The sequence below is a fragment of the Ailuropoda melanoleuca genome, chromosome X (assembly GCF_002007445.2).
Source record: "Ailuropoda melanoleuca isolate Jingjing chromosome X, ASM200744v2, whole genome shotgun sequence".
Lineage (NCBI taxonomy): Eukaryota > Metazoa > Chordata > Mammalia > Carnivora > Ursidae > Ailuropoda > Ailuropoda melanoleuca.
The window spans coordinates 36,987,710-37,011,074 of record NC_048238.1 but is presented as its reverse complement, the minus strand read 5'-3'; the positions used below and the strand labels follow the sequence as shown (position 1 = coordinate 37,011,074).

The 23,365-nt window shown below is 40.1% G+C and overlaps 1 pseudogene; it reads right to left on the bottom strand.

Moving 5' to 3' along the window:
- Positions 1 to 21,428, bottom strand: part of LOC117797374 — a 35,304-nt pseudogene extending 13,876 nt beyond the window's left edge.
- Between the last annotated feature and the right edge of the window lie 1,937 nt (positions 21,429 to 23,365).

The following is a 23,365-nucleotide window of genomic DNA, read 5'->3' as shown; positions in this document are numbered from 1 at the left end:
TTAAATAAGTAACTGGAAAATAACAGGTGCAATTCAGTTTGGTTACATTTCGAAAATCCCTTTCTTCAGCAATTTCGCAAAGTTACGGAAATCTATAGGCAACGGACATTTTATTTTTATTTTCTTAATTTTATTTTGTGTAAATACAGCAGTCATGCTCTCTGTGAACATTACTTTAAATTACGTTCTGTTTCTCCATTGACTCTCTAAAGTAGGGTTGTATTTCTCCACTTGTGTCTCATGGAGTGTTGTGTGGACCAAATCAGATAATATATGTAAAGCAGTGAGAGCCCCAAAGGTGCCTGGCGTGCCATAAGCTCTCAATGAATGCTTGCTATTTTTTTTTAGCCTTGCAGGCATTGCAGGAGGAAGTGTATCCCATTAGAATATCTTCCTAAACATGGAGCTGGGGTCATTTCCATTGCACACAGAGCTGCTTTCCAGATCCCCTCCCCCATTTGCAGACACTTTCAAGGAAACTCCACAGGGTTGCAAAGGCCTCCTTTTGGGGCCCTTTTTGTAAATTAAATTTTGTGGCTCATCTCACCTTCCTTCTCTTACTTGATTTAGATTTAAAACCCTTGTTGAGGGGCCCCTGGGTGGCTCAGTTGGTTAAGCGTCTCCCTTTGGGTCAGCTCCTGATCCTGGGATCCTGGAATCAAGCCCAGCTTCCCGTTCCCTGCTCAGTCGGGAGTCAGCTTCTCCCTTTGCTCCCCCCTCCCCTCATTTGTGCTCTCGCTCTCACACACACTCTCTCAAATAAATAAATAAAATCTTAAAAAAAAAATCCCTCGGCAAAATCACCTTCCAACTGTACTTGAAATGCGGGGTGCAGACTGCTTCTGTGGTCCCTGCAGTAACTGATGCTTTTGGAGGCTAAAATGCAGGTGTGGATTTGAACTTGCTAACTGTCTGTGGGAAGAGCCTCCGTTTCTGATGATTTTCTCTAGATCTCACATCTAGAGTCAGGACACACCAGGGCTAATGGTTGAAAGGCACAGCGGTGAGCCTGGGCAGGCCTCCATTTGAGGTTTTTGGTAGCCATGTGACCAAGATGAGACACCTAAAAGCTCAGTGCCTCAACTTCTTCTGAGAAGTGGGGACAACAGTAATTCCTACCTCACTGGGTGAAGGTGAAGGTTACATGAGATAGTTTTGTTAAAGATTTATTTGTTTTTTTTAGGCGAGATAAAGAGGGAGAGAGAGCCCACACAAGTGGGGGGGAGGGGGAGAGGGAGAGAGAGAATTTCAATCAGACTTTGCGCTGAGGGCAGAGCCCAACCCGGGGTTCCATCTCATGAGCCATGAGATCATGACCTTAGCTGAAATCACGTGTCTGGACACTTAACCGACTGTGCCACCCAGGCGTCCCGATGCAACATGTTTTTAAGCATGTGAGGCATGTGTCCACCTATATCAACATCACACAGCAGATGGGACTAAGAATTAAGATCACCTGTATCAACATGACTTAGTTATTTGTTCCAGAAAAATCTTACCCAAGAAAGATAAGACCATAAAGCAATAAATATCTTCCCTCCTTCCCTCAGGAAATTCCTGTAAAGAAAGTGTACTTCAGGGGCGCCTGGGTGGCACAGCGGTTAAGCGTCTGCCTTCGGCTCAGGGCGTGATCCCGGCGTTACGGGATCGAGCCCCACATCAGGCTCCTCTGCTATGAGCCTGCTTCTTCCTCTCCCACTCCCCCTGCTTGTGTTCCCTCTCTCGCTGGCTGTCTCTATCTCTGTCAAATAAATAAATAAAATCTTTAAAAAAAAAAAAAAGAAAGTGTACTTCAGTCTCCTGGGAAGCAATTCATTTACCAAACAACAGTGTACTTGCCAAGACTTGCTCCAAGACCATGTGTCTACCAATAAACACTAAGATATTATGTTAAAACCTTGCCCAATTAGGCCACCACTGAAAGTCACACTTTGAACTAGACTCTGGGGTGCCTGGTTGGCTCATTCAGTTAAGTGTCAAACTCTTGATTTTGGCTCAGGTCATGCTCTTGGGGTCATGAGATCGAGCCCAATGTCAGGCTCTATGCTCAGCAAGGAGTCTGCTTGAGATTCTTTCTCTCCTCTCCCTTTTCCCTTCTCCCACCCCCACTCATGCTCTCTAAATAAATAAGGAAATGAATGAATAAATAAATTCTTTAAGAATAAATAAATAACAAACTAGAGCCCAAACTCTTGAAATATCCCTCTTTTCCCTCCTTATTCTGATCTGACCCTTGGTCCCTGTTTGACCTCTTCTTATCTTACACCCCACTCATCTTCACTCAATGCCAGCCACATCAGTGTCCTTGCTGCTTCTCAAATGGTCTAGGTGTATTCCCACTGCTCGGTTTTAAATTTGTTCTAACCTACAAATACCCCTTTGACTCATTCTCTTGTTTCCTTCAAGCCTCTGTTCAGATGTCCCATTATCAGAGTGATTTTCCTAACTACTTCATATAAAATCCACCTGCCCAGTGCTGGCTGGCCCTGGTTTGCTTTCCTCCAGAGTGCTTAGCATAACCTAACATATAGTACCTATTTGTGTGTGTGTGTGTGTGTGTGTGCATGTATGTCTTCCTCCCACCAGAATGTAAGCATCATGAAAAAGCAACTTTAGTTTTATTTGTTTTTATATCCCTAATGCCTAAACAGTGCCAGGATCATAGTGAGACCTCAATAAATGTTTTTGAAATAAAGGGATAAAATGAATGAGAAGCGAAAGTGTAAGGAGACTGAGTCTCAGTTGCTGACACTTTGTAAAAACAGCCATTTTGTCTAGACTAGAATGGCCTGAGGATGTTTCTGGCATGAACCAGACAATTAGAGTCACGCTGTCCAAAACTGATCATGTCCATTTCTTGCTTATAATCCTTGAGTAGTTTCCTGCTGTTCATCAGGAGTTGGCAGACTACAGCCCATGGGTCAAATCCATTCCAGTGCCTGTTTTTGTAAATAAAGTTTTATTGGAACAAAGCCATGCTCATTCATCTATGTATCGTCTATGGCTGCTTTCCTGCTACAACTGCATAGTTGAGTAGTTGCAAAAGGCCAGATGGCCTACGAAGCCTAATATATTTAGGATATGATCCTCTATAAAAACAGCTTTATGGGGCGCCCGGGTGGCTCAGTCAGTTAAGTGGCCGACTCTTGGTTTCAGCTCGGGTCGTGATCTCATGGATCCTGGGATTGAGCCTTGTGTCAGGCTCTGCATTCAGCGGGGAGTCTGTTTCAGGGTTCTCTCTCTCCCTCTGCCTCTATCCCAGCTCTTTCTCTAATCTTAAAAAAAAAAATAAACCAGTTTTAAGACCTTCGCTATAGACTAAGGTGAAGTACAGTGTTCTTCAGACCTGTCTCCTACTTAGAAAAGCAGTGTGGGATTTGGCTGAGAGTTTGGAATTAACATAGGTTCAAATGTCCACCCTGCCAGTTATTAGCTGTGGGAACTTGGGTGAGTTACTCAACCTTTCCAAGCCTCGGTTTTCTCATCTGAAAAATGTGCGTAATAGTGGTGCTTACCTCAGCTGTTATTAGAATCTAATTGCTATCTGTAAGTATGGTTCCTGCCACAGAGCCTGGCATATGGCAGGTATGTATGCAATTTAGGCTATGATTTTTATAGCTGATTCTCCGACAACTTCATGTCCTATGTTTCATTTATTATTAACACTCAACTGCTGAGTGTTCCTATATACTTCAAGTTGCTTTCTGCTTCCATAATTTGCCTACTGACTTCGTTTGCGTGGAACATTTCATTGGCATTTTACTTGCCTTTGTAGACCTCCACTAAGTTTCCTTCTCCTGTCAGAAGACTCCCCTGAAAGCCATGGGTAGATTCATTGGTCCACTGTGGTCTCATAGTACCCTTGCCGTTAGTGCCCACTCTAAAGACTCAACACATCAAATTGATAAATAATGTAAGTCTCTGTCTCCCAGACTAAAAGCCCCCAGTGATGGTAGTAGTGGTGCATAGGGGGCGGGTTGGGGGAAAATGGGTCTTACTCATTTTTCTATTCCCAGTACCCAGCGGAGTCCTTGGAACATAGCAACTGATTGTGACTAAATCAGTTATTTGAAGGTGGAGATATTCCCTTTTGTTCTTTCCAGTTGATTCACATGTTGCTTGAAGCTATTTCTAATTGAAAGGAGAGCATTGATTCTGGCTTAAGCTTCCTGTGAAGGAGGGTGGTGGCAGGGAGCTGCCTCAGCTCAGAGTCTGCTTTGAAAGACTCTGTGGGCTCAGGGCAGACTGCAGGGACGAAGCAGTCAATTTCCCATACAGTTTGCTGTGGCAGAGGGAAACAAGCGATGCATTATCTTTCTGATGATATTTGGTGGCTTGACTCCCACCTCTGCCACTTCCTAATATGATTTTAGTTTGTCATTTTCCTCAGCCTCACGTTCCTTGTTGTAAACCTGGGGAACATTCTTCTGTCACTGACTTAGGACTATGACAGATGAAGTCAGTTAAAGCTCTTGATAAACTGATAAATACACATTAAGCGCAGTTATGCTTAAGCTATTGAGATGGGCTCATTGTCTTGGTTCATTGAGTGAGAAGCATAAATGGGACCTTCATGGGTTTGTTCATAAATTGATTCATTCTGTAAAGACAAGGGCGATCCTATGTGGTTGGCTCATTCCATCAGAGTAGTGTAGGCCGCTAGGACTTGTGTGATAAAAAATATTGCCACAAAACAGTTATTTGACCTGATGATGCAATACTTTTGAAAATATTCCTTCCCTGAAGATATAACCTAATTATCCAATAATTACTTTGAAGTATTTTATTTTGATGAGTGATAGTTATCATTGTGATCTAAAAGAAGATCACAGTTCTGTTTTGTGTTAATTTTCTCTGCCATATCAGAAAATACTACAATGTTTATTATCCCACAGTTCCTGTGGGTCGCAAGTCCAGGTAAAGCTTAGGTGGGTCCTCTGCTTCATGTCTCACAGGGCTGCAATCAATGTGTTGGGCAGGGCTGGGTTCCCATCAGAGGCTCAGCTGGAGAAGGATTTGCCCTCAAACTCCCTCAGGTTGCTGAAAGAATTCTTTTTCTTGAGGCTATGGGATTCATTGCAGTGTAGGTAGGAAAAGTTCTCTTTGACTCTTAGGATCTCTGGCTGGGTGTAAAAATTAAACTGACAAAGGCAGATGAACAGGAGAAAAGCATATCGATTTATTTAATATAAGTTTTACATGACAAGGAGCCTTCAGGAAGACCCAAAGAAACAGTTAGACCTCAGTATTTTTATGCTAGGTTTGATGAAGAGTAGACAGGCATGGAGGAATATGATAGGTCAAGGAATAGGAGGTAAGTGTTGTGAGCTGGGGGGAACTTAGCAATGCCTGTTGGTTCACATTTTTCTCAGGGTCCCATCATCTTTGGAGATAAGAATGTTCCTTTCCTCTGGGTATAGGCAGGGCACATCTCACACGAGGGATGTATGACCTGCTATAGGGGAGAAGGACAAGGAAAATGTAAGAGTGACTTTCCTGTTCCTGCTGTTTTTCCAGGCTCTTTCAGTTTAAACTATTCAGTATGCCGAGGTGTCTTATTTTGGCAAAGATTGTCCTGAACTTCCATTAACAGCTTGATTTTTCAAAGCCAGCAGTAGAGAAAGAGAGAGGGAGAGAGAAAGGGCACACAATTCTAACAAGACAGGGGTTACACACCTATGTGATCATGTACACAGAATTACCTACATCCCATCACCTCTGCCACATTGGATTGGTTAAAAGAAGCCACAGATCTTGCCCATGTACTCCATGGGAAAGGATTACACAGAGGTCCTGTGGCTGAGGCTCCTGTAACAGAAGTCAGCTTAACAAGAGAAAAACAAACAGAAGTTTAACATGTATATCTCCTGTATACATGGAAGATACAGGTGTAGGCAGACTGGGTCTGAGGACCCAGAGGAGTCCTGCAGGACCAGCCAAGAGTGTCCTTGGCTTTGCACAAGATGGACATCAAACACAAGCCAGCAGGAAGTGGGAGCAGAATTTATTGAAGATATAGAGGGAGCACAGATAAAGATGGAGTGTCTGGGAGACTCAGAATGGAAAAGCAGAATGAATCTCATCTTTGCTTGGGGTCTGGAATTTTTATTTGGAATGGTAGTCTGGTGGATGTGTCCTCTTAGGCATCCTGAAGCTGGTCAAACGAGTGAATGCTCAGGTGTCCTCCATAAGTCACTTATGCCCTGGATCCAGGGGTCTTGGCATCAATGTGCCTGGAGTCCATGGTCTTAGAAAACGTGCATGATGCCCTGGTCTGGTCACTCCTTAGATGTTATCTGTGGTGCTGGAAGGCTCCAAAGAAATCATTAAATTCTTGACCTTTACAAGGAGGACATACATTAAGACGTGTAAGGCAGGGGTGCAGGTTTTAGCAAGAACAGAAGCAGGAAAAGGAGCAAGGGACAAAACAGCATTTTTCATAGGTCCCTTCAGTTTTCCTGTCTCAATAACCAGGGGAAAATGAGTAACTCTCAGAGGTGGCTTAGAATTTAGGCTTAAATACTATCTTCAGCTGAAAACGAAAGAAAGGCAAGGGAGAGGTCATTTATGAGCACTTGACCTGGAAAAGTAAAGCAAACCAAATAAGGTTTGTTATGCAGATTTAATTCAGTGCCTTTGCCACTGATAAGAGTCTAGTGATTTGCAGTCATCTTTCCCTTCCTGGTAGAGTGAAGGAGACACCTTTAGAAATGGAGATTTCCAAGGGCGCATAGGTGGCTCAGTCCCTTAAGTGTCTTACTCTTGATTAACCTCGGGTCATGATCTCAGAGTCATGGTATTAAGCCCCACTTTGGGCTCTCTGCTCAACACAGAGTGTGCTTGGGTTTCTCTCTCCTTCTCCCTTTGCCCCTCCCCCTGCTTGTGTGCACTCTCTCTCTCTCTCTGTCTCTCTCTCTCAAATAAATAAAATTTAAAAAAAATAGAAATGGAGATTTCCTTTATACATGTGAATGTCCCATACAAAAGAGTAACTTTCACTCTTTTCAGATCTTCTCCTGTGTCTGTTTCTCAAAATAACCAGCTCAAAATAATCCTTATGGCAAAGCAGATTATTTTCGGGTGGCATATTCTGCCATCCTCTGGTGTAAATACCAGGAGGCAGGAATCCCGGCAGGCACAAAATCTGACTACCAAACTGTAGAACTGGTAAGGTATGTCACTCCTTAATTTAACACAGATATATGTGTGTGTGTGTGTGTGTGTGTGTGTGTGTGTGTCTGTATGTGTTTCAAGTGGTGATAAGCTCCGTAAGAAAAGAGATTTTTGTCTCTCTTGTTCACAGTTGCATATTTGGCACCTAGATCGATACCCGAGAAAGGAGATGCTCATTACGTATTTGTAGGACGAATGAATTCATGAACAAGTGAATCCCCACTGTGTGCATGGCGCTGACAATTATTTTGGGTTATGGTAGCACATGATATATTTACTTTGCAGCAGTTCTTACACCCAAATAGCATAAACCTTTATCCTCTTTGTGACAATCAACTCTGAATTATTGAATGTAAAACATTTGACAAGAATTATGGGATTATTTTGAACTCAGTGAAGACATGTAGCTATTAAATTTCTGAAGCCCAGTGATTTTCATGATGTAAAATTTACGACCAAGTCACCTTTCTGAAACAAATTGAGAAAATAGAACTTTCAAGTCAGAGAATTCTAACGTGATTAAAGAAGCACTTGACCCTGTCTCTTCTCCATCAAATCTCTTTTCTCTTTTGTGTGGGCACAAATTTTTATCTTAGCCTCTGAAGAGTTATGCCCTACAGTAACTTGTAATGACTGCCATCTGTTAAGGAGAAATCCTTAGCATTGTAGAATTATCTAGTGTTATAGCGTTAGGGTTTCCTGATCCAGAATACAGAAAAATAGCACCTCGTGGCTTCAGGAGATATTGTTGTTTGTTTGTTTACACTGAGATTCCAGTGTCAAAATGCCAGTCCTTGCTCCATCCTCACCAGAAGACAATACTCTAAATTCCATAGTGGAGTACGAAGGAGGGGGAAAAGAAAAAGAAAGGAAAAGAAAGCAGAATGTTTTAGATGCCAAACAGCACATGGAGAGTTTTGTACGCGGGGACGTCTCGGAACATCAGTGACAGGATGCCTTCTCACAGCTGCTGGAGTCCCTCTGATGAGAAGGCTTTATGGAAAAAAAATAGGCAATCAGCATTCTGCAAAGGATGACATTTTCTATTAAATTGTCCCCACTTTTTATATAACACAGCTGCAACGGCTTTATGTGGCTTTTCCTAATGATACCTCGTCTTAGGAGCGCACACAGTAACAACATAGTTTGTCAATGGCTCCTTCTAAATTCACAACGTTTCAGAGTAATGACTTCCCACTTCACCTGAGAGTCCCCATCCCCCACGCCTGAGAGTCCCAGATGCCTGTATTTGCTGGTGCCCGTAATAATACAGAACTTAAAATGGGCCACTGCATATGAAGGACCAACTATGTCATAGCGGCTTCCCAGTGATATCCTCCTAATGTAGACAGTGTCGTTCTCCAAAAAAACTGCAATGTGGGTTGATGATTGATGATTTCGTACAGTGTCTTCTATACCCAGTCCATAGATATTCACTGAGTGAATGAATGGTCAATTAACTTCTCTAGGTTTCCTTTTAATTAAAAAGAAAGGTAGTTTTGTATTTTTCGTGTTTAGCAAGTTGCTGTTAAGTGCCATGGTTGCAAATTGGCATGTCTTCTAAGTGTTCTCAGCTGGTGCTGATGCCCTTCCTCTATATTAAATTGCTACTGTTTTGCAGATGGTGTAATACACTGAATTATACATACTACTGATAAATAACATGATTTCCTGAAGAAATTGTCCAGATTAATCTCGATCGAGCGCTTTCGGCTGTGAGATTTGATGTCTCATATCAAAGTGCTTGTTTTGAACATTAAAGGTATGCTTCAAACCTCCTAACTTTTATTGGGCTGTAATGTTCACAGGAAGTTCTGTAATTATTTAGCTATATTTCAGATAGATCTTAAAATCAATTTCATAAAGTTTAAGGCTCAGGTTTGCAATATTTGAGCTAAAAGATAACACATCTTTAGTTTTCTGGTTTATGTATTACTATTTCTTTCCACAGAGCATTGTAGATAACATAGTGAAAACAAAACAAGGCAAAAATGACTAATACAAAGTACTTTGAAATTTACAAATGTAAAAAATTTTTGAAAATTTGTCATTAACATTATTATAGCCCACAATTTAGTTTCTAAAATTCTTCTCTATCTCTGTTGATATCAGGTATCCCTATTATCTTTTCTTAGCTCATTGTATATTTTTCTTTCATGGTACTGATTTGTCATATATTTGGATTATATGATTTATTGGTTAATTAAGAGAAAAGTTGAATAAGAACAGGAACCGGATATATTTTGCTTACCAGGGATTCCTAACACAGATTTTTGGCGCAAAATGGATTATCAGTAAATTTTCTTGAATAAAGAAGAGTAGAACATGGCTAGGGAAAGTTCCGCTAAGTCATTTATTTTTAATATCTGAGTAGAGTTTAGTTGAGTGAGTAGGTAGATAATGTCATGATTTGCTGATATCATCCCATTAGACATTTATATTTTGTCAATCTTTTGCCATTTTATGTAATCTAATTATTAGTTGTATTTGCCTATGAAATGTAGCATTTCAACCTAATATCAAAAGATTTTAGATTGCATAATGAAATAGCCCCCAAACATCCAGGAAAACAGCAAAAATAATATTAATGTTAACTCATGTATTGGTCCTGTGGATATGAGACTAGATTTCCAAATTCCATGATTAACGTTTTCTTTTTTTCCAATAACTTAATTTTGAAGTCTCACAATATCCTTGATGTTTTCATGCCCTTGATTTTTTCACATTCTGACATAAAGTATTTAAGTCAAACCTACATTTGTAAGAGAGATTATTTCCGCTCTAATCATAAGAAATAAAAACTTTTTTTCCTGCTCATTTGTTGAGCTCTCCTCCTTCTCTGGCCTCTGGGATATAGTAATATGGCAGAACTTCCCTGAGAAGTGCATTGTTTTTGATTTCTGGTAGAAATGAAAATAGTACCACATGTGCAGCCTAGCTGGAGCCCAAATAGCAATGGTCTCTACTTTAAAAATGTTGTATCATAAACCTGTATCTAACTGATGAAATTATTTATTACTGTGTTGGGGAGTAAATGATAGGGGAGAAACCTGACCACAAAATATATTCATATGTTCAAAATCAAATAGTATTTCAGAAACAAGTAGTGTTTGCTTCGGTTTCTGGTACAGACTCATCTTCCCTCAAATGGCAAAGTATAATGACAGTGAAGATATGGGTCAATTTCACACCAACTACAGGGTAGAGTGGAAAGCAAATGTCTATTTCTTTACACAGTATGCATCACAGAAGCATAATAAAGCTTGGGCACATGTGGCAAGAAAACACCTGCGTTACAAAGCGTAAGGAAGAAGAGTACCAGTAATAAAGCAGGTAGCCAGTATGGTCGAGCCTGGTTTGAGCTCTGGAGGTGGCAGCACTGTAGGACTTTCCAGGGAGTGGCCCAGGTTATATCTGGGGCAGGACTAGTAGATAATGAATGGGAAAAATGGAGGGAATCCAAAGGGGGAAGCACAGAGATAAAAAGAAGGGGTGCTATGGTATAAATATGTAAACTTGAGTGTTTGGAAAATTCAATTTACAACAAGTAAGTAAGTTTCTCTTACTCCACTCCTCTCCTCCCCACCCAAGGTGTCAGTAAAACCAGAGTGCTCCATTAGGCTTTTTAAAAACATGCTGGGCTTCCCTGCCTCTTTGCCTTTCCCCTATGCTACCTTACACAAGAAAAGCCCTCCCTGCATCAGCAGCTCTCAGACTTACTTATATTCAAAGACCTCTCTTGAACTCCTTATCTGTCTTGACATTCATGCATGCATTCATGCTCTCTTTGAAGTCTGGGAGCTTTTGGTTTCCAGCTTCCACGACTCTTTGTGTCTATGTTTGTGTTATGTAAGCACGTTTTTCTTATTGATCCTTTAACAAACATCGAGCCTGAGCATTAATGTGGTAAATTTGAAAACCCTTAGCTATTCTAACACACACAGACTCGGCTACATGCACTTGTACAGACTAGAGAGAGACTAAGGGTCAGAATTAGTTGAGCTCACTTCATGTGCTCTTCACATCTCCACTCCACATTCCTGTGTTTAAACAGCAGATTTGAAAAAAAAACAATGAAGGTAAAGTGATTTTAAAGGCACATACACACACACACACACACACAAACAGACACAACGAACTTGAGTTATTTCACTTGGTTTTTTGAATTGAAATTTCTTCTTTTTAAATGTTTTTCTGTTTTACAACTAAAGAATGAATCAAGAACATAATGATAACTATTGAGTATTCTGTGACTTTCACTGAAATCAATTTGGTCATATGGAAGATGGGAGAAAAAAAAAAAAGGATCCACTGCAGATTTCAAATACACTAGGCAGGCCACTGATGTAAGCCTGTTTCCTAATTTGAAAAACAGGAGTAGTATTGCTCTACTCACGGGGCACTTGTGGAAATCTAATGAGGTAACACACACGAAGACCTCATCCCAGTGCCTGACACCAAGTGAAGCAACAGTTCTTATTTTGATGAACATAATGATGTGGTGTCTCAGTGAGAGTAGAAAGCAAGGTAAGTGAGTAAAAAAAAATCTGCTCTATTAGATAAGGATAGACAGTAGGGAGAAAATGGAAATCAGTGTCAAGTGGCAGGGTAGTGAGCTGGAATTTTAAAGTGAGAGTGATCATTGAGTAAATGCAAGAAGTCAGGGGTTAGTGGAAGAGCTGTGTGAGGGAGTAACATTCCAGGAAGGGGGGAAGAAAGCACAAAGGCCCCAGGGGAAGTAGTGCTCTTGGAGTGTTTGAAGCATAGCAAGGGACCGGTATGGCTGGAGCAAAATAAGAGGGGGAGCCCTAGGAGATAAGGGTAGCAGGTAATAACAGGACGAGACAGTTCTTGTCAAGTTTTACAGATCATAGAAAATCTTTGCTTTTTCTCTGAGGGATATGGGATGCAGTCGAAAGGTTTGAGCACAGCAGTGATAGGAATTGACTACATTTTAACAGCTCTGGGTCCTGCGCTGAACATAGAGTAAACAGTTCTGCCAAACTGAAAGCTACTGCCATGGTCCAGGTGAAGTACAAGGACAGGTTGGACCAGGATGGTAGCAGTGGTGGTAGTGAGAACTGGCTTTATCCTGGGTACATTTCCAAGTTAGGGATGCATAAGTTGAAAACATTATCGCCATCTTCTCTTCTGTTATTCTTCCTTAACATGTATTCTAACTCTTTACAATACTAATCACACCTGAGGATTTTGGTAATCAGATCGTTCAGCTGGTAGCCTCAGAGTCCAAGTGAAGCACATAACTGGTCTGTTTATCATAGAACAACAATCAACAGTGAATTGACGATGTTTTTCAATTGAGAAAGTAATATCATGTGTCCTAGTGTCTTGGGGATTCCATTTCCTTCTACCTACACACTGTGAACACTCTAAATTGAATGAGATTAACCTTCATTTTTCTCTTTCCAAATGTCTTCTTCCTTTCTTGTTTTTGTGCCAAGTTTTGTCTAATCCAGGCCATTAATGGGTCTTTGACTTCTATTAACTTTTGGCTTATCTGTACAGAGGGAAGGGATCCATTTTTCCAACCTTATTATCTCTAAATCTTTTTATTCACATAGAATACTCATGTGCTAGCTGGTAAAGTCAACAATTCCTCAATATCCATTTTAATTACATTAAATTAATTTCATCAAAAAATGTATTGAGCATGATGCCAGATACTATCCAAGGGATAAGTATGATATGGTTTTCTTCCACTAGTAACTTACTATCTCAGGGGCAGATTTAATCTGATCAAAAACTCTGTATTACAATGTGATAAGTTCTTCGGTAAAGAGGAAACAATTAGTTTTGCCTGGCTAGGGTGGAATCTTATAACAAGGAAAGGCATCTGAGAAGGGTATAGGTGAGTTTCATCAGTGGAGAATGAGAGAAGTGGTCTTCCTGGAAATAGGAATCAGGAAAAAGACTCAGAGCTGTGATGATATGTATTCTGCCAAGGGAAATAAAAAAAGTAGTCCGCTACCTCTGTATGTCATGTTCTTTGTGTGGATGGATGGGGATGAGGTTGGAAAGGTAGACTAAAAAATGGTTATGAAGGCCCTGATATTAAATCATCATCTTATTCTGCCAAATTGACTTGCTGATTTTGCACAGAAGCCAGAAGTGCTTATTATAATGGAGAATCTTTTGATCATCCAATACCAGCTGGGATCTGAGCCTGTTCTTCAATTTTTCTAGGAAGCGAATAACCCTGGGGCCTCAGAAACTTACCAGTTATGCATATTTGTGCAACAACAGTCCATTTCATTACATGTATATAAAAAAATTTTCTTTTGAAATAATTACAGACTCCTAGGAAATTGCACAAAAAGTTATAAAAGTTCTCATGTATCCTTCACCTGGCTTTCCCCAATGGCGGCATGTTGTAGAGCTTATAGATAATGCAATAGCAAACCCAGAAATTGACATTGGTACATTACTATTAACAAGAATACAGACATTTTTCAGTTTTTACCATTTTTAACCTATGTTTTATGTATATGTGTGTATATGTATATTTCCATATAATTTTATTCTATGTATAGAATGTAACCATCATTACAATGAAGATACAGAATTATTCCATCACCACAAAAGAACTCCCACATACTTCCTCTGAATTCATCCCCACTCACTACCCTACTCCTGTTCTGTCCCCTTAAACCACTAATCTGTTCGTCATTTCTATAGTTTTGTCATTTCAAGGATGCTATATAAATGGGATCATGTATTTGTAAACTTTGATACATTTTAAAAAGATTTTATTTATTTATTTATTTGTTTGTTTGTTTGTTTAGAGGTATGAGCAGGGGGAGGGGCAGAGGGAGAAAGAGAAGGAAAGAATCTCCAGAACACTTCCCGCTGAGCAGGGAGCCCAACACAGGGCTCAGTCCCAGGCCCCTGACATCATGACTTGAGCCAAAATCAAGAGTCCATCATTTAACCAACTGAGCCATGCAGGCACCTCAAGACATCTTTTATTAAGTACAATGCCCTCGAGGTCCAACCAGGTTGTCGCATGTATCATTAGTTCATTCATTTTTATTACTGAGCAGTATTGTATTGTAAGTATGTACCAGAGTTTTTCAACCATTCACCTCTTGAAGGGCATTTGGGTTGTTCCTAGTATTTTGTTATTGTGAACAGAGCCACTATGTGTATTCACGTACAAGTGTTTTGGTCAACATACATAGTCAATCCTCTGAGATCATGCCCAACAGTATGATTGCTGGGTTATATAAGCACATGTTTAGTTTTGCAGGAAACAGCCAAACTATTTTTTAGAGTGGTTGTACCATTTGACATTCCCACCAGTAGCTTATGAGAGCTCATTTTTCATTTCTTTGCCAGTATTTGGCATTATCACTGATTTTTATTTTAGCCTTTAAAAAGGTATGTAGTGATATCTCATTGTGGTTTTAATGTCCATCTCCCTAATGACCAATGAGTTTGAACATTTTCACGTTTCTCACAATCTGTATCTTCTCTTTGTAGAAATATCTTTTTGTGGTTTTTACCCATTTTAAATTGAGTTATTTGTGAATAAGAAAACTGTTGTGTTTTGAGTTATTTACAAATTTATAAATTCTAGATATAAGACCTTTTTTAGAAATATGGTTGTCAATTTGTTGAAAACAACTATCCTTCCTCCATTGAGCTGTTTTCGCACCTTTATCAAAAGTCATCTGGATGTGGGGCGCCTGTGTGGCACAGCGGTTAAGCGTCTGCCTTCTGCTCAGGGCGTGATCCCGGAGTTATGGGATCGAGCCCCACATCAGGCTCCTTTGCTATGAGCCTGCTTTCCTCTCCCACTCCCCCTGCTTGCATTCCCTCTCTAGCTGGCTGTCTCTATCTCTGTCAAATAAATAAATAAAATCTTTAAAAAAAAAAGTCATCTGGATGTATTTGTGTTAATCTATTTTTGGGTTCTGTGTTCTGTTACATTGATCTATATGTCTTGTCCTTCTTTAATAGCATATTGTCTTGCTTGCTGTAGATATATAATAAGTCATGGTCTCAGATTCCTCTCACTTTATTCTTTGTAAAAATTCTTTTAATTATTCTAGCTCCTTTGCCTTACCATATAAATTTTAGAATATGTTTATATTTGCAAAAAAACCCTTGCTAAGACGATGATAGGAATTGCATTAAAGCTATACATCAAGTTGGGGAAAAAATTAACATCTTTACTATAGTGAGTCTTCCAATCCATGAATACGATATATCTGTCTATTCTTTTAGATCTTCTTTGCTTTCTTTTCTTGATCCTTTGTAATCTTCAGTACACAAATGCTACATGTGTTTTGTTAGATTTCTTTTGTGTACCCAGTTGTAAATAGTATTGTGCTTTAATTTTGGTTTCCATGTTTTTTTGCTAGTATATAGGATACAATTAATTTGTGTGTGTTGATCCTGCATCTTGTGTTTTTGCTAAACTTGGTATTTCTAACAACTTATTGGTAGGCTCCTTGGTGTTTTCTACATAGGCAATGATGTCATCTGAAAATAGGATAGTTTTTTTTCCTTTTTTCCAATCTGTATTCCTTTGTTTCCTTTTCTTGCCCTATTGCAATGGCTAGGTCTTTCTATACTAGATTGAATGTAAGTGGTGAGAGTGGACATCTTTGACTTGTTTCCCATTTTAGAGGGAAAACATTGTCTTTTACCTTTAAGTACAATGTTAGCTACGGATTTCTTTTCTGGTAGATTTTCTTTATCAACCTGAGGAAGTTCTTCTCTATTTTTAATTTACTAAGAGCTTTTTAAAAATTTACTAAGAGTTTTTTAATCATGAATCAGTTTTGAATTTTATCAGATATTTTCTCTGCATTTTGATTGATATGATCATGTGATTTTTCTTACGTGTTGCCATGGTAGATTGTATTTATTAAGTTTAAAATAGCATTGCATTCCTGAAATAAACCTCACTTGTCTCTGAAGTATAATTCTTTATATATATTGGTAGGTTCAGTTTGTTAGTATATTGTTGAGGATTTTTGCCTCTAAATTTGTGAGAAATTTGTGCTTCTAAATTCATGAGAGATTTTTTTCTGTATTTTTCTACTTTCAGAATATCAAAAAACTCTCAGAGATGTGTTTCCACAGCCATATCTAAAAAAAAAAAGCCTTCTGTTTTAAGAATGTAGATTCTGCAGAAGCTTAATCTGGTCAACCTCTTGGCTTCTATCTCAACCTCTTATGACACTGTAAAGGTAGAAGGGAAATTAGAAAACTTAGTTTCCACTTGGGAATCTCAGCCAGGGGTATATATTACCCTTCCATAGCTACTTCTTTACTTTTCCTGATGGTTCAGATGTTCTAAGGAAAGGAATGTCAGGCATGAAAAGCCAGTGTTTTTCATCTTCTCAACTCATCACCAATACTGCATTGGTATTTGTGGTAACAGGTTAAACTTGCGTGGTTACATCTAAAAATTAAGTGTATTTGCAATTTATTAAATAAAATACAAAGTAAAATATGATTACACAATGATAAAATTATTTTCTGTATTCCTCAATTTATCTTATGTCTTCACTGATATTAATAACATTACATCTGTCACATATGACCATGCAAAATTCATCAGATAGTGACTCAGTCTGGGTCCACTGTCGCTGGTAGTATAATCATCAAGGTAAGACCAAATCCCTTACTTTACATTTATTCATACAGTATTCTGGAAGGTTTTGGATATATGCTTGTGTAGAGCTGAAATGGTGCCTTCTGAAGTTTTCTTTTATATTTTTAGGGTTTTCTGTTTATCTTATTTTATATTCATTATCTCTAACACTTTTTTCTGCTTTTTAAGGGTCCAGTAATAGCCTCTTAAATTATTTTGTGACTGTGCTCGGTAGAATACAGTCACAGAGCTTCAAGATTGTAAAACAAGAGATCAAATAAAATCTCACACTCAGACTGGTTAAGTGACTTACTAAAGGTTATACAGAGTCAGCATCAGAATCCTAACTACACACAAGCTCTCCCATCTGTCAGAGCAATATAAGATTTGTAGCCCATAGTTTTGCCTTAATGAATTGCTGACTATAAACACATAGCTCAATCTGAATGTTTCCTACAAATATACAGAATCTGGCCTCATTTAATTTTAGGGAGTGTGAAACTCACACGGGGCTGGGGTTGGGGGGGGTGGGATGCAGATTTCACAAGAAGCAGATTTCAGGAGTCCTTAGTGGAGTCCCAGACTTCATTTCAAAAAACCTCTGGGGATTCCAATGCTGGTGATCTGAGGAATTGCCTGTGCATAGTGACTCTTGTCCTTCTGGTACTCCCTGGCCCTGCCAACCGAGGGCAGCAGAACACTTGCCCCTACCTGCTGCTTAACCAGTTTTTTTAAAGTAGTTAACATACAGCATCATGTTAGTTTCAGGTGTATGGTACGGTGATTCAACACTTCCAGACATCACCCGCTTTGCTTCCCCAACTTACTATCTTTCTTTCTTTCTTTCTTTCTTTCTTTCTTTCTTTCTTTCTTTCTTTCTGTCATCCAACATATAGTACATCATTAGCTTTTGATGTAGCGTTCAGTGATTCATTAGTTTCGTATAACACCCAGGGCTCATCCCAACACATGCCCTCCTTAATACCCATCACCCGGCTACCCCATCCCCCCATCCCTCTCCCTTCTGAATCTTGCAGTTTATCGATCCTCATACCCTCTGCTGCTGTTAATTTATCAACTAGGAGCCCCTCCTAAATTGGAAAAGAGAGGAAAACGGGAATGGGAGAGCCTCTTTCAGTTGCCCGAAACTCCTGAAACTTAAGTAGGACAAGTGCAGTGGCTGGTGTAGATGGTCAAAATTTCAACCCTAGTAGGAAGAAGCTAATTGAATGGACAAAACTAAATCCCTAGGAGCTTCTCTGCAAAATACAGATTAGGGGCGCCTGGGTGGCACAGCGGTTAAGCGTCTGCCTTCAGCTCAGGGCGAGATCCCGGCATTATGGGATCGAGCCCCACATCAGGCTCCTCCGTTATGAGCCTGCTTCTTCCTCTCCCACTCCCCCTGCTTGTGTTCCCTCTCTCACTGGCTGTCTCTATCTCTGTTGAATAAATAAATAAAATCTTTAAAAAAAAAATACAGATTAAAGAGAAAAGGTTCACTGGCAGACCGAGATCAGAATAGCAAAATATCTTGAAAATACCTAACTTTTGTGAAAAGGACTTCTTCGTCTTTGTGTCAACATTGTCAGTTTCAGAGTGATTTCTTTTTCGTCTTTGTATCCCTTGTAGAACTTTGCACACAACGGACACTTAATAATAGCTTTTTAAAAAGTTTTTATGTATTTATTTGAGAGAGAGCATGTGCATGAGCACACAAGTGGGGGGAGGGGCAGAGGGAAAAGCCGACTCCCTGCTAAGCAAGGAGCCCGGCATGGGGCTCGATCCCAGGACCTTGAGATCATGATCTGAGCTGAAGGCAAACACTTAACCGACTGAGCCACTCAGGCACCTGACACTCAGTAATAGTTGTTGAGGAAGTATCCCCTAATGAATTCATCTACTTAACTCTCAAAAGGTCACTCTCTATATATACTGCAATGAAGTGAATGTGGTTTTTTTATTTTCCATCAAGTTCACTGCTTGTTATTTTGAAAACCTTTTGGGAGTTTGTATGTAGTGTAGTGGGTAATAGAATGGGCTTTGGCGTCTCAGCTCCATGACTTTTGAGTTGTGTGGCCTCCTGAAAGTGACTTTATGACTCCATGTCAGAAGTTCCCAAACTTTAGAATGGAGATCACAATGTTAATGACCTCGCAGGGCTGTTGGAAGGATAAATGACATAAAGTACTTTGTACAATGGTTGGCACAGAAAAAGGATGTGCCGAAGAAATGTTTGCAAGTAAGATAAATTCTCTAAAATCAATAGTTGAGATATTTACCAGATGTTATGTGTGCTTATTGGGAATTAGGGCCAAGTTTCCGAAACTTTCTTGGTTCACAGAGCCTTTAGTGTCTTGGTCAATTTTTCACAGCAGTCCTAGGCCAAGAGAAAAAAAAAATAACCTAACAGTTCCACTTACTAAGTAGTGTGAACCAAGCAACTTAATAGTTACATTCATGCTCTGTCATTCTGCTCTCTTTGCAAATTTTAATTACCCCCATGAAAGCCCTTGGGGCTTCCCTGCACCCCTCTGGGGCGCCTGGGGATACGGTTTGGGAATTATGGAGTTAGGGATACAAAAATAATTAAAAAATGGTTCCTTCACTAAAGGAGTTTTCAAGCTTAGCATTATAAATGCATGCAGACACCTTACTAAAATGTTATGAATGCTTTTCTGAAGTATTGCCAACACCTGTGGGGGACATAAAAGGTTTTGGGGTATGGAAGACATCATAAAGGAAGAATTATTTGACTAATTATTCAAGATTGAGTAGATGATACCCAGTTAGAGGAGAAAGGGAAAGGCAGAGGGAGGGAACAGTGTCAGTAAACATCCTGATGTATATAAGTTCATAGAAATTCGGAAGATGGCAACTTTGTCTCTTGGTAATGACTGTAAAAACAAAGAATTAGGATTGGGAATAGAGATAATGAAGATGATGGCATCCATGGAGGTGCACCTATAGATTGCCGCATAAGAGAGAATGTTCTGGACGGAGTACTATTAGGTGACAGTCTCAAGCTGCCATACCTTTGGGATCAGCCACAGCATCCCTCTTAGGCCACACTTCCTTCAGGCAGTTACCACGCAATGACTGATAATAAGAATGGGGCTGGGGATTCCTGTCTGGTGTGTACTTCTGTCTTCACTCTGGGGCAACCCGTAGGCTGGGCTTGACATGTTCTCAGACCTGGGCTGCAGCCTGAGGTTCTTCCTACGCAACCTTCCTTCCTTTGTCCTTCCTTTTCACGGTTGTCAGACCTACACTGCAGTCTGAAGACTCTCCTTGTTTCTCCCCTCTCCTGCTCCGTCCCCCTTTATCTACTGCGGGCATTTCCCCCCAGTAAAGCTCTTGTGCTTCTCCTTCCATCTTGGTGCTTGCTTTCTGGAGGATCCGAACTAATACAATGCTAAAACTGAATTAAAGAAAATATGTTCGCTTCCTTGAAATACATGGAACCATAATTCCCCAGATCCACAGTTGAGATGTTGGCGATGGAGAGTCAGTTTTAGACATTCTCTTAGTTTAGGCTATGTTCCAGAATAGAGAGATCTTAAGAGCCATATTACTATGTGGGAAATGGGTTTGAGAGGCTCTCCTGGACACACGATGGGAAGTTCTTCTCTTAGTTAATCCAAGGCCATGATCTCGATAGAAATTGACTAAAGCTTTCCCTATCAAAAGCATCTTAGTCATTTTTTTTTTCTCTTGGGAGCCTAAATTACCTCCTGACATAGGTGCAGAACACAGTTAGGTAGGTCCAGGGCATAAGATGGTTGGGCAAAGATCATGTAAGAAGGATGTCCTAGAATGGCGCCCCAGGTTGGGCTCATGGGTTTAAAACTTACCATTTAGGAAATGAGGAGTCATCAAAGGCATAGAAACAAAGTAATGATATGCTATTTTTTCATATGTAGATGAGCCTAATGATATTGAGGGTATTAAGTGGATAATCAGGCATGAATTAGAAGGAAAACCTGACCAGGATAGGGGAAAACCAGTGTGGATTTAGAGATACCGGCTTTGAGGCCCTAGCAAAATGCTATTTCCAGCCGGCAGAGCTGTTTGTTGTATTCCTGGGGAATGAATAAGAAGGGTCTTTGACTTCACCGTATTGGCAAGGTGCCTGAAGAATAACGTCGCTATTCTCTCCTTGCTTGCTTGTCACAACGGACAGCATCGTGATTGATGCAAAGATGCAAACGGTCCCTGCTAGAGGATGTCAACTTTTTTTAATGGCAAAGGTTGTAGAAATTTATGAAGATGGTTACATGCAGCAGGAAATAATGCAGCATGCCCTCAGATGGCAATACGACATCCTAGGCCCTCCATCCTGCCTGCCGTCTCTACGGATGGCCTCTGGGCCGGCCATCTCACCAAATACAATCCTCATGTGCACTGCCTTCAGAAGAGACCTTAGAGCTGCTGGGAAATCCCACTGCTTCTTACAAGTCAATTCATTCTCCCATTCTTTTAGAGGATTCTTTTCATGCCTCTTTTTCTTTCCACAAACCACCAATACCTCCTTCCCTTGCTCATTCTCAATGGATGGTCTTGTATTTCGCTGAGAAGGTCGAAGCATCCAAAAGGGAACATTCCGTAACTTCCTACCGAAATCATTTTCCATCTTCTGTATCTGTCCCTTTATTCTACATCTTCCCTTGCACCTCGACAAATGAGCTTTCTTTTTTTTTTTAAGATTTTATTTATTTATTTGATAGAGAGAGGCAGCCAGTGAGAGAGGGAACACAAGCAGGGGGAGTGGGAGAGGAAGAAGCAGGCTCCCAGCGGAGGAGCCCGATGCGGGGCTTGATCCCAGAACGCCGGGATCACGCCCTGAGCCGAAGGCAGACGCTTAACGACTGAGCCATCCAGGCGCCCCGACAAATGAGCTTTCTATCCACATATATAAAATCAACCCCTGTCCTTCGGCAGGTGATCCTATTCTTGACTTCTCATTCAAAGGCATCGCTCCAGTACTTGTCCACCTCTCCCTTATATCACTGACTTTCCCCTCCGCACTGGATCAGTCCTCCTAGCATGGAAACATATGATACCATTGCTCTCCCATTATTGCATGTTCCTCTCTGACAACTTTACCATTTCTCTTTTGCCATTCGAACATAGCTCCCCGGTAGCTGTTTCTTGCTTACTATCTTCCCCTCTCTTATTTTCTCTGAAGCCCACTCCGATTAGGCTTCTATTCCCATCAGTCCACCACAGTTTTCTCATCAAGTTCAGTGACTTCCACATTGCCAAATCCAGCTATCATTTCTCAGTTTTTATCTTACTGGATTTGTCTCCTGCGTGCAACACAGCTGATCACTCTATCCCTTGAAAAATACTGTATTTTCTTCACTTTATTGCTGGGACACCATTCTCTGGGTCCTTGTCCTTCTCTGATGGTGTCAGATAAATGAACACCCCCTGCTGTAACTTTCTATCTCTTTAAACTACTTCACATCATGAAATAGACCATGATATATGGCATCTATATTTATCTGCTATTCATCTGTCTCTTCTGATTCTAAAATGTAAACTCCCTGAGAGTAGCAATTCATGCTTTATTTACTGTTGTACCTCGAGCAGTACCTGCCATGCATTTGATACCAAATAAATAATTGTTGAAAAAAAATGATGACAATAACTCCAATATAATTCTGAAGGTGATCTTCAAGTCTGAGTAAAGCAGGTGCCATTTCTTTAGGACCATCCCTTGAGCTTCAGAACTACTCCCCAGGCTTTACTCCTCATTGAGGTTCATTCTTCTTCTAGATGAAAGAGAATTAAACATTATATTGATATGTTGAGGATTTAGATAGCCCCCAAATTTTGGCTGTATTAGAATGTTCACAAAAGTCTTATTTTATATAGGAATGAGTTTTGAAAGTCAGCCTTTAAGATAAAAATCCCCTACAGTCTAAAATATCCTTGAAAGACCCTTAAATCAACTAGAAGGTATGGTACGTCTGGTTTTGAATGTACAATCCTTCATATTAATTGCTAGGCACACAAGAGTTTGCAAGCTACTGAACTATACTAAAGGAGCAAAATGAAAGTCAGTGTGTGGATTCTGACATTCAAACCAACCTTTCTTTAAAATAAATATCAAATCACTCACTATGAATAAGAGGTGCGTTGATATTTCTGAGGTTTTCATGTTTCCTGAAGACTTTACTCCGTTCTACGATAATATTAAGCCTCTATCACCTTAATACAGATTAGATGCTTTCTGTTGTGGGGATTAAACAAAATACATTTGGGTAAGCATCCAGCACAAGGCCTGACACATTTGTAGGTGCTCATAATATGTTGGCTGGGGGCACATAGGTGGTTCAGTCAGTTACGTGTCCGACTCTTGATTTCAGCTCACATCATGATTTCAGGGTTGTGAGATTGAGTCCTGCATCAGGCTCAGCGCTCAGCATGGAGCCTCCTTGAGATTCTTTCTCCCCCTCTCCCTCTGCCCCTCCCCCCACTGGCATGCACTCACTCTCTCAAATAAATAAATAAATAAATAAATAAAAATCTTTAAAAAAATGTTGGTTAGATTTGCCTCTAAGT